Source organism: Aegilops tauschii, chromosome 2 (assembly GCF_002575655.3).
Source record: "Aegilops tauschii subsp. strangulata cultivar AL8/78 chromosome 2, Aet v6.0, whole genome shotgun sequence".
In the NCBI taxonomy this organism is placed as follows: domain Eukaryota; kingdom Viridiplantae; phylum Streptophyta; class Magnoliopsida; order Poales; family Poaceae; genus Aegilops; species Aegilops tauschii.
The window spans coordinates 630404139-630418847 of NC_053036.3; positions in this window are offsets into that span (position 1 = coordinate 630404139).

The window sequence follows — 14709 nt, forward strand, 5'->3', positions numbered from 1 at the left end:
GCTGAATTGCCATTTTATCTCGGCCACGCGGTGGTCGATCAGCCGCATTATGCGCTAGTAGTGCTGGCTCCAACGCCTCGTCATCAAATTGAGGTAGCAATTTGCGCTTCGGGTAAATTTTGGTTGGGCGTTCGAGTCCGTATTCCTCGGCTGCCAGGACTTCGGTCCATCTACCAGTGAGCAGATCTTGATCAGCTCGAAGCTGCTGCTGCTTCTTCTTCAGGCTTTTTGTAGTGGCTATAAGCCGGCGCTTGAAACGCTCCTGCTCAAGGGGATCCTCAGGGACGATAAATTCTTCGTCGCCGAGGCTCACCTCGTCCTCGGAGAGGGGCATATAATTGCTGTCTTCCGAGTCGTCGTTCACGGCCTGTTCATCGGGGCTGGCTCACCCATCTTCCCGTCCAGCCTGTTCGAAACTTGGCCTGGCGGGGTCTTCATTTTCTTCGGCATCGTCCGGAGTGCTATTCTCTCTTGTGCCGGTATCGCTGTTTTTACCATGGCGTGATTTAGAGCGGCGTCGCTGACGTCGGCGCTTAGACTGCTTCTCAGGAAGTTTATCCTCCACTGGATCTTTTATGTCATCGCCATTGTCTTCTTTGGGTATATCCACCATGTATATATCGTATGAGGAGGTGGCTGTCCACCGCCCTGTGGGCGGTGGTTCCTGTTCTTCTCCGGCATCGTCGTCCATACCGTCGATGTTTTCGGAGTCGAAGTCAAGCATGTCGGTCAAATCATCGACAGTGGCTATCAAGTGGGTGGTGGGTGGGTAACGAAGTTCTTCGTCGTCCGCTTCCCACTCAAGCCGGACATAGTTCGACCAAGGATCTCCTGACAAGGAGAGAGACTTTAATGAGTTTAACACATCGCCTAAGGGTGAGTGTTGGAAGATGTCTGCGGAGCTGAACTCTAAGATCGGCGCCCCGTCAGATTCGATGGGTGCGGATACACGCGGTCCGGAGCCTATGGCCGGAGATGAGTCCGAGGTTCCGATGACACATGCCTCGTTGGAGGTCAGATCTGTGTTTGGCTCTAGCGCCGTTGAGTCCACGGCTTCTGTGGTGAGGTTGAGCCTCCCTCCCTCGGATGGCACGCTCTGCTCTGGATCTAGGGCCAGTGCGGTTACAGGCGCGATCTCCCGCACATAGTCCGATGACAGATTTAGGTCATGTTCACTGTGGCGGCGGGGCGCGGCTATCATAGGCTCGAATCCGTCGAAGATCAAGTCTCCGCGGATGTCGGCGGTGTAGTTCAAGCTTCCAAACCTGACCTGATGGTCAGGGGTGTAGCTGTCGGTCTGCTCCAGATGGCCAAGCGAGTTCGCCCGCAGTGCGAAGCCGCCGAATACGAAGATCTGTCCGGGGAGAAAACCTCCACCCTGGATGGCGTTGTTGTAGATGATTGAAGGAGCCATCAAGCCTTATGGTGGCGACACAGTGGAACTCTCAATGAAAGCACCAATGTCGGTGTCAAAACCGACGGATCTCGGGTAGGGAGTCCCGAACTGTGCGTCTAAGGCTGATGGTAACAGGAGGCGGGGGACACAATGTTTACCCAGGTTCGGGCCCTCTAGATGGAGGTAATACCCTACTTCCTGCTTGATTGATCTTGATGATATGAGTATTACAAGAGTTGATCTACCACGAGATCGTAGAGGCTAAACCCTAGAAGCTAGCCTATGGTTGTGATTGTTGTTGTCCTACGGACTAAACCCTCCGGTTTATATAGACACCGGAGGGGCCTAGGGTTACACAGAGTCGGTTACAGATAAAGGAATCTTCACATCCGAATCGTCAAGCTTGCCTTCCACGCAAAGGAGAGTCCCAACCGGACACGGGACGAAGTCTTCTATCTTGTATCTTCATAGCCCAACAGTCCGGCATACGCATATAGTCCGGCTGTCCGAGGTCCCCTTAATCCAGGACTCCCTCAACGGGGTCCCACGCCGGATCGCCTGGAAACCAGCGGTCCGACGGACGTCTCCTCTGGTGCGGGTGTGAACGCCGCGTGGCACTGTTCCGGCTCGCCGCCCGAGGCCAAATTTGGCTATTTAACCCTGTTGTCGTCCCCCAGCCCTAGCCCATCCACCTCCTCTCTCCCGTTCAAGGGCTCTTCCCACGCTCTCCAGCTTCGCCATGGTCCGGAAGAAGATAACCGCCTACGCTATGCTCATGCCGGGCGCCGGTACCAGATCGAGCGGGAGGTCCGTGCGAGGCACGTCGTGCGCGCCGCGCTCATAACTGTCGTGCTGCCTCCGGACTCGCCGGAGCCGGAGGAGGAGGAGAAGTAGCAGGAGGAGGAGGAGGAGGAGGAAGCAGCAGCCGGCTCTGATGGAGGTGGCGGATCCGGAGGAGGCCGAGGCGGAGCAGCCGGAGCAGGAGATCTCGTCGGCTCTTGTCTTCAACATGGAGGACGCGGAGGCGGAGTTTGCCATCCCCCAAGTGGACAACATGGTGGATTAGCATGCCATTTTGGAGTCTATCCAGGATGAGGCATATGTGGAGGCCAACCAGCGCTTCATCCGGCAGGAATGGGTGGCGACCGACGCCCTCTTCGACGAGGTCGAAGCAGAGATGGATACAGAGGCCGACGCAGAGGAGCCAGGGCGGCGGCTGCCTCCCATGTATCCGGAGCCGGGCACAAAGATAGTGGACATATGTGACGATGACTAGGCTAGTTGACCTACGTAACGTGGATTTTTTTTTCTTTGCATGCTTTTGTATGAATTTAAGATTTTTAGTATGAGATATCCAGATGCAGATGAACACATTTGAGGACGGACCTGCCCGCGCACGTGTCCGGTCATTTAAGGGTCCGGATTTGCCTAGCCCGACCCTAAATGTTGTAATTAGGGTTAGTACTGAAGACACATTTATCCACTCATCTCTCTTTGAGAATCTACGTTTAGGCTTCCTTTGGTTTGTAGGATAGGAATTTTATGGAAATAGGAAAATCATAGGAAGTAAGATGACATGCATCTCAATTTCAATAGAGAAAGAAATGTCGTTTAATGAATAGGATAGGAATTTTTTCATTAAGCCTAGGCTAATGTTTTTTTCCTCTAAAATGTGAAGGATTGATTCCTATCCTACAGGAATATGAATCCATTCTATAAACCAAAAGGCTTCAAAGGAATTTTTCCTTTGCAAATCCTATCCTATAAAATTCTTACGAAATTCCTACAAACTAAAGAAGGTCTTAACGTTTTGCTTCCAACATGGCATGTGAACCAAGGATCCGTGTAACGGGCGCGGTTAGTGCGTGGTCTCCCGCGTGGGAATCCATTTGTTTTTGAGGGAATCCTGACACTGTTATTTTTCTAGAGTACCTTTTCCCTGGATACCGTGTCACACGCATGACCAGGCAAGCCGTACGTGTCGCCTAAACCCGGTGCAAAAGTTAGTCCCCCGACATGTAGATATCTCACTTTGTCTGCTTCCCTGGCTTCGAATTTTTTAAGCCCCCCTACTTTCTAACTTTTGAATGCCGACTTTATTTTTTTCTCGACTTCAATAATAGTACATATTGAGAATTAAAAAAAATTAAAATTTGATATTTCAAGTTTTTTAGAAGTTAAACTTTCAGAATTTTAGTTTTTTAGGGATTCCAAACTTTTGGGAAAAAAATCAACTCTCTCAATATTGACACTTTCAAATACAAATTCATATAAGAGAGACACAGATGGTGGCATCCGCTAGATTGTAACCATTTGCATGCTTGTAAAGAGAGTGCAGGAGGGATAAGAGCATCTACAGCCGTATTGGGTAAATTCGACCACACAAACGCCTGCGAACGCGTTCGGGAGTGTCCATGGGTACTGACCGGACACGCTTTATATTTGGTCTTTCACACTCGCGTCCCTCGTATTCTAAACCTCAAAGCTATGCAGTTCATGCAACACTACGTAAAACGCATGACCATAGTGCAGTTCATCGGATTTGCCGGACAAAAGAAACATGATTCATCGGAGTTTAATGGCGGACAGTGCAAATCCAAATTACAAACTTGTGAAACATAGATAAAATATAAACAGAACGAGGAAGGGCGGAGGAAATCACCATTTTCACGCTGGCCCCTTCCCCTTCCGGCCGTCGGCGTGGTTGTGCCCCTCCTCCATGTAGGCGTCGGCGTGCGGAGGCGCGTCGTCGTAGGAGCTGGAGGTGGAGCCGTCCGTCATATCCAATTTGGAGCTGCACCTCGTGCTCGACAGCCTACGGAGCAAGCGGTGCTACTCCTTCGCATGGCGGGCTGCCGCCTCCTTTGTTGCCTTGCGCTTTGACATCTTGATAGCGAGTCGGAGCGCCTTGGAACCATGCATCTGTCTCCATGGTCATGAGTGACCGGCGGAGGACAGAAGCGAGGAGCGTTGCCTCAGGACCGACCGGCGCTCACGCGCAGACGGTGCGCGGACATCGAGTCGGACGCCACTGCCCTCTCCCTCGCCCGCTGCCACTCGGGTCGGGCTGCTCGTGCCTCTGACTCGGGCGTCCGAGTGCGCGCCGACCCCACCGCGGGCACGAGGACCCAGCGGTGGCCGGGCACCACCTCCGGAGCAGAGGGTGCTGGTGGTGGGCGGTGTACCTGGAGGAGCGGAGCGGAGTTGCCAGAGCTGCGCGCCGGGCAGAAAGGGCCGGCGACGTCGCCGATGCTGCGTTGACGGGTGTCGGGTGCTAACGAAGTGGATCCGCCGCTGCCGTATCCTCCTTGGTCGACGACCGAACGCCTCAATGCGATGCGGAGGGCGACCTCCTCCACATCGTTGGGGTCTGCTTCGCGCAGCAGGCTAGACCAGTCGTCGTCGGAGCCGGAGTCCCCACCGAAGACAGCGCTGCTTCGGACAACGGCCATCGGATGCGTTTGGAGGGGATCGGAAGTGGAGTGGACGGAGAGGGGAGTGAAGTGGAGTCCAGATTGACTGCGGTCTAGGGTTTTCCGGACGGCGATATTAGTGGGGCAGCCGTGGGCCAGGCTGGGCCAAGTCGACGTGGCGGGCGCGCCCGGACCTTCTCATATTCGCCCCATATTTGGGCTGGATATGAGGGGTGCCGGTCAGCCCGGGCGTTTGAGGGCGGTTTGAGAGACCCGGTTGGGTCGAAATGTACCGCGGGTGACCTGCCCGGGCGTTTGGGACGAGTTTGAGGGGTCCGGTTGTAGATGCTCTAAGGGCAACTCCAAAGCGACGACCCGTTTCGTCCGCTCACGTCTGTTTGGGTTGCTGCAAACAAAAATGCTGGCCCAATACGCCGATCCATTCCCAAAACGCGTCCGCACAAACCCATTTCTGGCCCATATTTGGGCCAGAAATGTGTCGGCACGGACATGCCACGCGTCCGCTCGGTGTCTGCCGCGTCCCCACATGGCAGCCGGTCAACTACCTCCCGCGTCTTTATTAATGACGACCATCGACCGCAGGCCCACGCGTCAACGACGACAGGCATCTTTTTTTATCCGAGCGTGCGGGGGGGGGGGGGGGGGAGGGGGCGGCCTCATCCTCTTCCACCCTCCCGTCCCCATCTAGCCACCCTGCTGCTCCCCCGCCGATGACAACCCTGGCCTAGCGTGCACCACCATGGGCTTCTTCGGCGACAAGAACAAGGGCAAGGCCCCCACCGGCTCTTTGCGCGCGCACGCGCTTCCCCCGCCTCCGCCGGCGTCTGCCCGCCCGGCGAGGCGGAGGCTCAACGTCCCAGTGCACCAGGCGAGGTGGCACTGGGAGAACCGTGTCCCCCTCCCGTACCCCGACGTGACCCTGCCACATGGTTGGCATTTGGATCCAGAGAGGATCCCAGTGCCGCGGTTGGCGCGGGTGGAAACGGAGGAGGTGCAGTGCCGGCGGGAGCTACTCACCCTGGAGCAGCGCCTCAACCCCGTCTACACACCAGACTCTCCTGATTGGGAGGTCTGGTTCACCCTCGAGCACGAGGAGCAGCACCGGCGCAACGTCCAGCACGTGCGAGCTGGCACCCTGCCGCCCCCTCCCGTCGTGCGCGATGAGGACCTGGAGGAGGGCGCCGCCTACCAGGCGACGCTGGTGGCTTCCCTACAGGAAAGCGCTGAGGAGGAGCGGTGCAAAGCGGAGGAGGAGGAGGCTACGTACCAGGCGCGCCTGTCGGAGGCCATCATACTCTCCGATTCTGGGGACTGCATCCTGCCGCTGTCCCCTGCAAGCATGAGTCGGCGCCGTTCCTTGTGTCAGCGCCCCAGTGGTTCAGCTAGGATGGAGTGGTGTGCCAGTGGGTCAGCGCGCCACTGATCTAGCTTGGGGCGATGCCGACGGGGGAGAAGCTCCGGCTCCGGTGAGGGCAGGGCTCCGGCGGCGCTCGAGTCTTGGGCGCGGCAAGGGCAGAGGCTCCGGCGGCGACGAGGGGGGAAGAAGAGAGTGGGGAATTGGGGAGGAATAGGAAGAGAAAGGGAGCCCGGGCTGTGGCCAAGGGCAACAAGGCATTGGGTGGCGGGGGCTTGCCTTGGATGTGCTAGCAGCTGGCTAATGGAAAAATTGAGCAAGGATTTCCTTTTTTGGGGGTGAGGCTCTTGCCTCTTTTCTACCTCTTGATCTTTTTGTACAGTTGTTTTTGTTGTGTTGATATTTTTGGCTTGTGCCTTCTTGATTGCTGATTGCGAGTGACGCGGGTTATACTTTCTTTTGCCTAAAATAATGTACATGCGATTAAAAAGTTGAAATGAATAAGATCATTTCAGAAAATACCCCCGATTCATAATAATTGTCGCTGTTTTGAACTAAACCGAGTTCAAAACTGCGACACTTATTTTGGATTGGAGGGAGTAATACATATGAGTATGACAGAATAGATAACCCGGTACTCCCTCCGTTTCTAAATAGAAGTCTTTTTAGAGATTTCAATATGGATTACAATACGGATGTATATTACTACATACGGAGTAAAATGAGTGAAATCTCTAAAAAGACTTATATTTAGGGACGGTGGGAGTAGTTCATAAGTTAGTGCAACCAGGTTGCTCATAACTCAATACAAACGACCGTCATGACAGTAGATGATGATGAAGGTGGGGAGGTTAGTTGACGAGTACCACGCGGAGATCTTGCTCCTATGCATATACGAGTGTAAAGCACAACATATGCAGAGATCGAACCATCATCATACAGAGCGCCATACGACTTTGTGTATCCGGGCAAGTAATTTTTCTCCAAAACTTCAAATGTTCAACTGAACTTAGAGAAAATTTTGATTTTGATTTGAAGAATTGGCAGTTGAATTTGAAATCGAATTCCTAAGCAACGATGTTTCGGATCACACGTAGACATAGTCATGCTGATTTAGGATGGGAGGTTAAGGAGGTAACTGAAGCATCGTGTGCTGTTCGATTGCGTTTTCAGAAAAAGAAAAGATAATCGATTCAGAAACAAGCAGGCAGTACTGTGTTGATAATTGAAATCGATTTCTCAATAGAACAGAAAAAAGGCCCAGTCGTGATGATTGGAGGGATTAAGGACAGTAGGCAGAGTGTAGTCCAGCCAGGAATATTCTCTGGGACTATGATGGCCGTATGATGGTGGCCAAGATGACTGATCAAACAAAGACTTTTGCAAAGCAACTGAATAGAGTTTTATAGTACGTACTATGATGAGTTGCTAATGATGGTTAGAGGGATTGTCTAGTACAGTATAACACTTTTTGTGTCATGGAGTGTGGAGCAATTTGTTTGCTATGCCTTTGGTCCCTTTGGCACTCTGCAATTCTGCATTGTGCGCTTGCTTTTGGTCCATCGGCTCAGATCTGAAAGAAAAACTTGTCCCTAGGCCACACCACACTCGCCTGCTTTATCCCCCGTCTTATCCTTTCATCCTGTCAGGATTAGCATGAAGGAATCTCTTTCCATAGTCACCGACTCAATCGACTCAACATGCTGAATTTTGCTATGCGTCTGGATCCATGTACCTGGTTCTCTCAGAGAACTAGTGCTTGAACAGAGGCATCTTCAGCAGTAGTTAAACTAAAATCTGAATCGAGTTTAGTGTTCTTCTCTTCTGCATGTGCACAACCAAGTTACGGCCGTGTTTTCCTCTCTCACGTCTGTGCACAACCAAACTTTTTTTTGGCAATTGCATGCATGCAGATGTTTTCTTTTTCATGCAGGGACGTAACTTTGACATTGCTTTGGCCCCGTTTGCACGCAGTGCACTTTTTGCCTCATGTTGTCATTGGTCTATCAAATTGGTTTCACTTTTGTATTGGCTCATCATTTTCGCAAGTGGGATCTCGATTTTGTTTCCCACTCCCTCCGTTCCATAATGTACTAGTGATTGGCTAGTAGCCTTTGCTTGAGTTTACCTTCTGCCGGATCGCCTGGTGGTTTCCATGTTTTCCCCCCTTTAATCACCTTCCTCCGCTTTCTTGTGCGTCCTTTTCGCTTTGATTTTCACGGCATCCACGTTATTCCTTTTGAGCATGCTAACCGACAAAACAGGGCACTAAACAATTTCTAACTATATGATGATTTGGCTAGGATCATCAACAGAACTTTTTAAAAAGTTTAATTACTGAACCTCGTTAGATTCTTTTTTTAGGGTTTGATATAACTCTGCTCTGCCTCATAGTCCCTCTGTAAACAAAAGATCTTATATGTGTTTATAGAGGGAGTACTTTTATCTATGTGATGGACAGAGTATAATGTATCCTTCCGTTTGCGTGCAGTCTCACGCGTCCCTGATGGTGGAGGAGCGGGGCACGTTGTGCCGGTGGTTAAAATACGAGAAGCTGACTCTGAAGGCGTGCAAGGACCCGGCAAAAAACCGACGGATCCTGATAAGAACGGCCGTGCAGGTGCTATCCTCGCAGCAGCCGCCCAAGTTTGGGACTCGGGAGCTCGCTGTCAGCACTGAACGAGGAGATGGAGACGCTAAGGCTGAGGGTGTGTTTGGATTGCAACCAATAGCAACCATACAAAAAATTTGCAAGCCCATAAAAATTGGTTACTGTGCTACTAGAAAATCTTTTTCTTTCCCTTAGCCCATGTGCTGCTCCTGTAGGCAGCCCGGGTGCCAACCTAACCGCCACCATCCCTCAAAAAGAAAAAAAAACCTAACCGCTGCAGTGCCGGGCTCCACTCCTGCACCGGCTCTCCTTCCCTCGACGACAACATAGTGGCATGGATTTGGGTTAAGTGTTATCTCAGTTATCTGCATAAGGTTTCAAGAAGAGAGGTCGAGCTGCCAACAACGGTGATAAGTGCTCATCTAGTTTCAAAAATGGCTCAGACACTTTAAAATGTTTGCGAATTAAAAAATGTGCTTTAATGTTTAAAAAAATCTAGTTTTTAACATGTTCCCATGGTTAAAAAAGGAAAAAGGAAAAATAAAAGATTAGAAACCAGAAACAAAAGAAATCCTGAAGAAAACACAAAAAACTGATAAGAGAACCAGTGGAAACCAAACACAATAAAAATCATTAAATTGGCCGGCTAATATGAGACCGGCTATGTCTCGTTTATAATGAGCCACAAGCTCGACTTGCATCAGGCATCTTTACCAGCTGACCCAAGTAGCTTGCTGTAGGTTTGTTTATTTTTCTTCTCATTTTTTTTCATTTTTTTCTTTCTTCATATTTTTGTAAACATTATGAGTGTATATATTCAAGAACTTAAAATTTACATAAATATATATAAACCATGAATTTAATAAATGTTAGCACAGTGTAAAAAAGTTATTAGCGTTATTTTAAAAATGTTGTGGCATTTAAAAAATGTTCATGCGTTTCAAAAGAAATGTGTGTGACATATCTAAAAAAGCTATACAATGTAAAACAATGTTCATGTAATTCGAAAAAATGTTTTGTACTATTGGAAATGTACATTGCATTCACTAAAAATGTTATGAATTTCAGAAATATGTTCATGGCATTATTAAGATATGTTTATAAATGGTAAACAAACGTTCAAATAGTAAAAATGTGTTTTTATCATTAAAAATAAATTTTAACTTGTTTTTTACTTTTTAACATGTATTCAAAATAGTAAAACATGTATTTGGAAAAATTATGTATTTAAAACTATTAAGGATATGTAAAAAATGTTTTAGTTGTATACGAAAAAATGTACAAGTGTATATGATAAAAAATAGATATCAAAACATATGTTTGAGAAAATAATATAATCATGTATTTGATAATACTAAACGGGTGTAAAAAAATTCCTAATGCATCCAAAAAATATGGAATGGGTTGAAAAAATATGAAAAATAAAATAAAATGAACTTTTTTAAAAATCTAAAAAAACACAGAAGAAATGAAGAAAAGGAAGAAAAAAATGAGAAAAACGATAAAACGAGCAAGAAAGATAAGCTGTGAAAAAATGATTAAACAACCACAGGGAAAAGAAAACTAGTGGGCATCTACAGTACTGGGTTGGTCCAGTAGCGACGCGCCAAAGGTGTGCCAGAACTACATTTCGTAACGAAAGAGAAATCGCCCTGGCGAGACAATACGAGAGATGCTAGACCTACGTAAATATTGCTACGTAATTAATGTAATGAACCAGGTGGACGAATATGATTGGAGATTAGAGGAGGACGGGCGATCCCTGAAATTGGGGCCTCCTAGGATCGCAATTCCTGACGCTTCAGGCGCTAAAAGGTAATCTTTATGTCTCGCTTATAACGAGACGTAGGGAAGGCTCAGTACAAGAGCTGCTGTCCGAATGGGCCCTCCCAGTAGAGGCCCGGCCTCTACTGCATTTTTCTTCTTCTTCTTCTTCCTTTTTTCGCTTTTCTGCTTTTTTCACTTTTACATGGATTTCAAAATATACTAAATATATCATTATAAAAATTACTTTACATACATAATTGAAAAAATTACTTTACATGGAACCCACAACCTACCATACTAAATGTAACAACAACACCCAGCTGCTCTAGCTCCCTTTGCTGATTCCACAGGAGTTACATATCTTCTTGAGACGAGATTGAAAAAAAAGACAGCGCTCAATAATTGAAAATCGAAACCAGTGGCCTCATTTGTCCGGGTTTTAGGACTATACGCCCTAGTTCCATCATTTTTTCTGCACGTTTCACGCCGGTTCACAAACCTGATCATCCCCTTCCCTCCTTTTCAGATGCAAATTACCACAATATTTTCACCTAAGTTATCAACTTTGTTGGTCGTATATTACCATGTTATTTACATAGGAGTCAATGAGGGGTATTTTTCAACAACTTTTTCACCCTTGGTTAAATTTAACGTGGTGTCTTATGTAAGTTATCAGGTATGTGGTTCGTATATTACCGTGCTATTTTCACATAAGTAACCGGGATATGTTTTTTAAATATTTTCCCCTTTGATCAAATTTACCATGGTGTTTGTAAGTAACTTATAGGGTATGCGGCTCATGTATTACCGTGCTATTTTCACATAATTTACTGGGGGTATATTTTTCAATAACTTTTCCCCCTCCTTGCTCGAAGTTCTCACGGTGTTTATACATACTTATCGGGTATGCGGTTCGTACATTACCGTGTTATTTTCACATAAGTTATTAGGAGTATGTTTTTCAAGAACTTTTTCCCCTTCTTGGTCAAATTTACCATGGTATTTGTACCTAAGTTATCAGGTATATGGTTCATATATTATCATGTTATTTTCACAAAAGCTACCAAGGGTATATTTTCAATAACATTTTTCCACTGTTCAAAGTTACCTCGGTGTTTTTATGTATGTTATCGGGTATCGGTTCATAAATTACTGTGCTATTTTCACATAAGTTACTGGGACTATGTTTTTCAACAACTTGTTCCCCTCCTTGGACAGAGTTACCGTGGTGTTTGACCTAAGTTATCAAGTATGTTGCTCATATATTACCATGCTATTTTTATATAAGTTATCCAGAGTATGTTTTTCAACAACCACATGCTATTTTATATAATCTATGGGTCGATTCCATGAGTTTTGGGTCTTCTATGATTTTGTTTTTTGATTCACTAGTTCCATGAATGAACAACCACATGGATTGGTCAATCTTAGCACAAGCATGATGTACTTGACCTGGTTAGCGTGGTCAGAATTTCCCACTGACCAGGCTAGGTCATGGGTCGATGCACCATGTCAGCATCACGAAGGAATGCATCATCACGAAGGACATGCCAGATGCGACCACAACCCGACTTCAGGTAAAATCAATCAAAGTCGATCAGTGGCAAGCCATGTTGTGCATAATGTAGCAAGCAATTCAAAAGCATGATGGTTGGTTGGTTTCTTACGGAGTACATGAAAGTGATGATCTGGAACTTGCTGGAGATGGTCTAGCCGGTGAGGTTGCGCTGCACGGTGACCTGGATGAAGCTGAAGACCACGCCTATGTAGAAGGTGATCACCATGGCGCCGTCTAGCGAGACGAGCGTGCTGGCGAGCTTGGTGGCACCGATGGCCGCCCTGAGGTTGAGCGACTCGGAGCGGGTGACTACAATGAGCACGAAGGAATGCTGGGGGGTGGCCATCCGACGGCTGGAGAAGCCCGTGTTAATGAGGCTCTCCGCCATCTGATAAGATAAAGAGAAATGTGGTTTATCAGGTCGAAACAATACAAAGTTATCGGCCAAAACAAATACAAGTTATTGTGCTGACACATCATAAATTATCATGCTAAAATGAAGTTACCATGCCAAAAAATAGAATGAGTTCAACATGTTGACAAAGTGTGAGTTAAATGTGGTGACACTTCAAAGTTATCAAGCTGACATATTGCTATCATGCTCAGTTTGCATAATTATCGGGTTGAAAGTAAAAAAACTGTTCAAAGCAGATCGGATTAAAAATGCTGACACTGTATAAATTATTAGGCTAAAACAATATGAATTATCAATCAAAAAAATTTCAAGTTACCATGTTGAAAAAAATAGAATGAGTTAAATAGGCTAACAAAGTGATTCTTACCATGTTGACACACTAGAATTTATTCAGGCCGACATACTATAAATTATCAGGTTCAAGCCGCATAAGTCATCAAGTTGAAGTAAAACATGAGTGTTCAAACCAGTTAGAGTTAACATTTTGATACATCACAAGTTATTAGGCTGAAGTTTCATAAGTTATCTGGTTAAAATAAAAAAGAATAAGTATTCAAAGCGGTTCGAGTTAAACTGTTGGCACGATATAATTTATCAAGCTAAATCAATATGAATTATTAGGTGGAAGTAATTGAATTACTATGCTGAAAAATAAAATGAGTTAGACAGGTTAGCAAAGTGATCGTTATCATGCTGATCCACTAGAAGTGACTAAGCTGACACTATAAGTTATAAGGTTCAGACTTTATACTTCCTCGGAACAAAATACTCATCATGTCAACTGGTCTCAAGGCCAAGAACAGAAGGAAACGCAAGTACCTGAATGGTCAGCCCCAAGATCGATGGCGCCATGTTTGTGCAGCTTTCGGAAGGTCTTGAGGCCCTTTCACAATATGTAGCTGAAACGGTGCACGTCGATGTCAATCTCAGGCCATTGGTGATGTACAATTGATTACCACATATCACACAATTTAAGAATAGCAACCAAATGGGTTGATCGAGCAACGCACTTCAGTTCTGATGGACCCCATAGAGGATGAGCGCAATTACAGCACCATGATCAGGAACCTGTTACATACACATACAATTGAAAATAATTTATTCAGCCTCATAGGTATAATTACAAACAAGTTGAGGGCACTCATACCACGACAAAAATAGATGACAATTTGGAATTTTTGAAGACTTCTGTCCATTAAAAGTAGGACTTCAGAGAAGGAATTTTTCAATTTCCATAGTAACTGATTCCATGCTATATTGTTTGAACAAAATTGAGAGAGAAAAGAGGATGATTGCGCTAGTGGAAACTTTCCTCGGAATGGTCAAAGGAGGCACTCACCATAAGCTCACCTGTCGACGTAGTAGGCGGCGACGGTGGATCTTCCATTTGATGAGCGGCGGCGGTGGTCAGAGGTGGCGGATGGGGTGGCGAAGGCACACGACGCGCGGGGTTGGCCCGACGATGACTTGTGGACTCGGGGAGATGGTGGGAGGTTGGGGATAGAGAGCAGCGGCGGTGGGCATGGATGCTGCGGTCGTGCGACAGGAGGCTGACGGCGGTTGTGCACCGAATCGGCCGTCGCGGCACGGCAGAAGCCCGGGGGGAGATGGGGGCGGGACGGCGCCGGCTGGGAGCAGGGGAGGAGATGGGTGCGTGGCGATGGCGGAGCTGGGTAGGAGAGGAAATGGGTGCGAGCGAGGAGATAAGGCTCCTGTCAGCTTTCCTTCTTCTCCTGTGCAGATCGTCAGCAGCCGCGTGATCACGATCGAAGCGTTCTCAATTCGTGTGGTCGTTTTTGCAATCTGCCACACAGTTGCCACATACATATTTTGTTAAATAAAAGTTCGAATGTGTATAAAAAACATCTCTGTTTCTATACAAAAGGAGAAATAAAAAAACCGATAGAAACCAAGGAGAGAAGCAAAGTAAACAAAGAAAACCAAAGTAAATGGAACAAAGGAAACGAAATAAAAAATTAAATCAAAAGACAACCAAAAACAGTACAAAAGGAATGTAAAAATAGTGAAAATTTAGAAAGAAGCAAAGAAAAACGAAGAATAGCGATGAAAACCAAAAAATAAACAAAGGAAAATGAAGAATACTGATGAAAGACAAAAAAATAAACAAAGAAAAAAAGAGAGAAAGAAAGAAAATTAAAACCTAGTGAAAACCG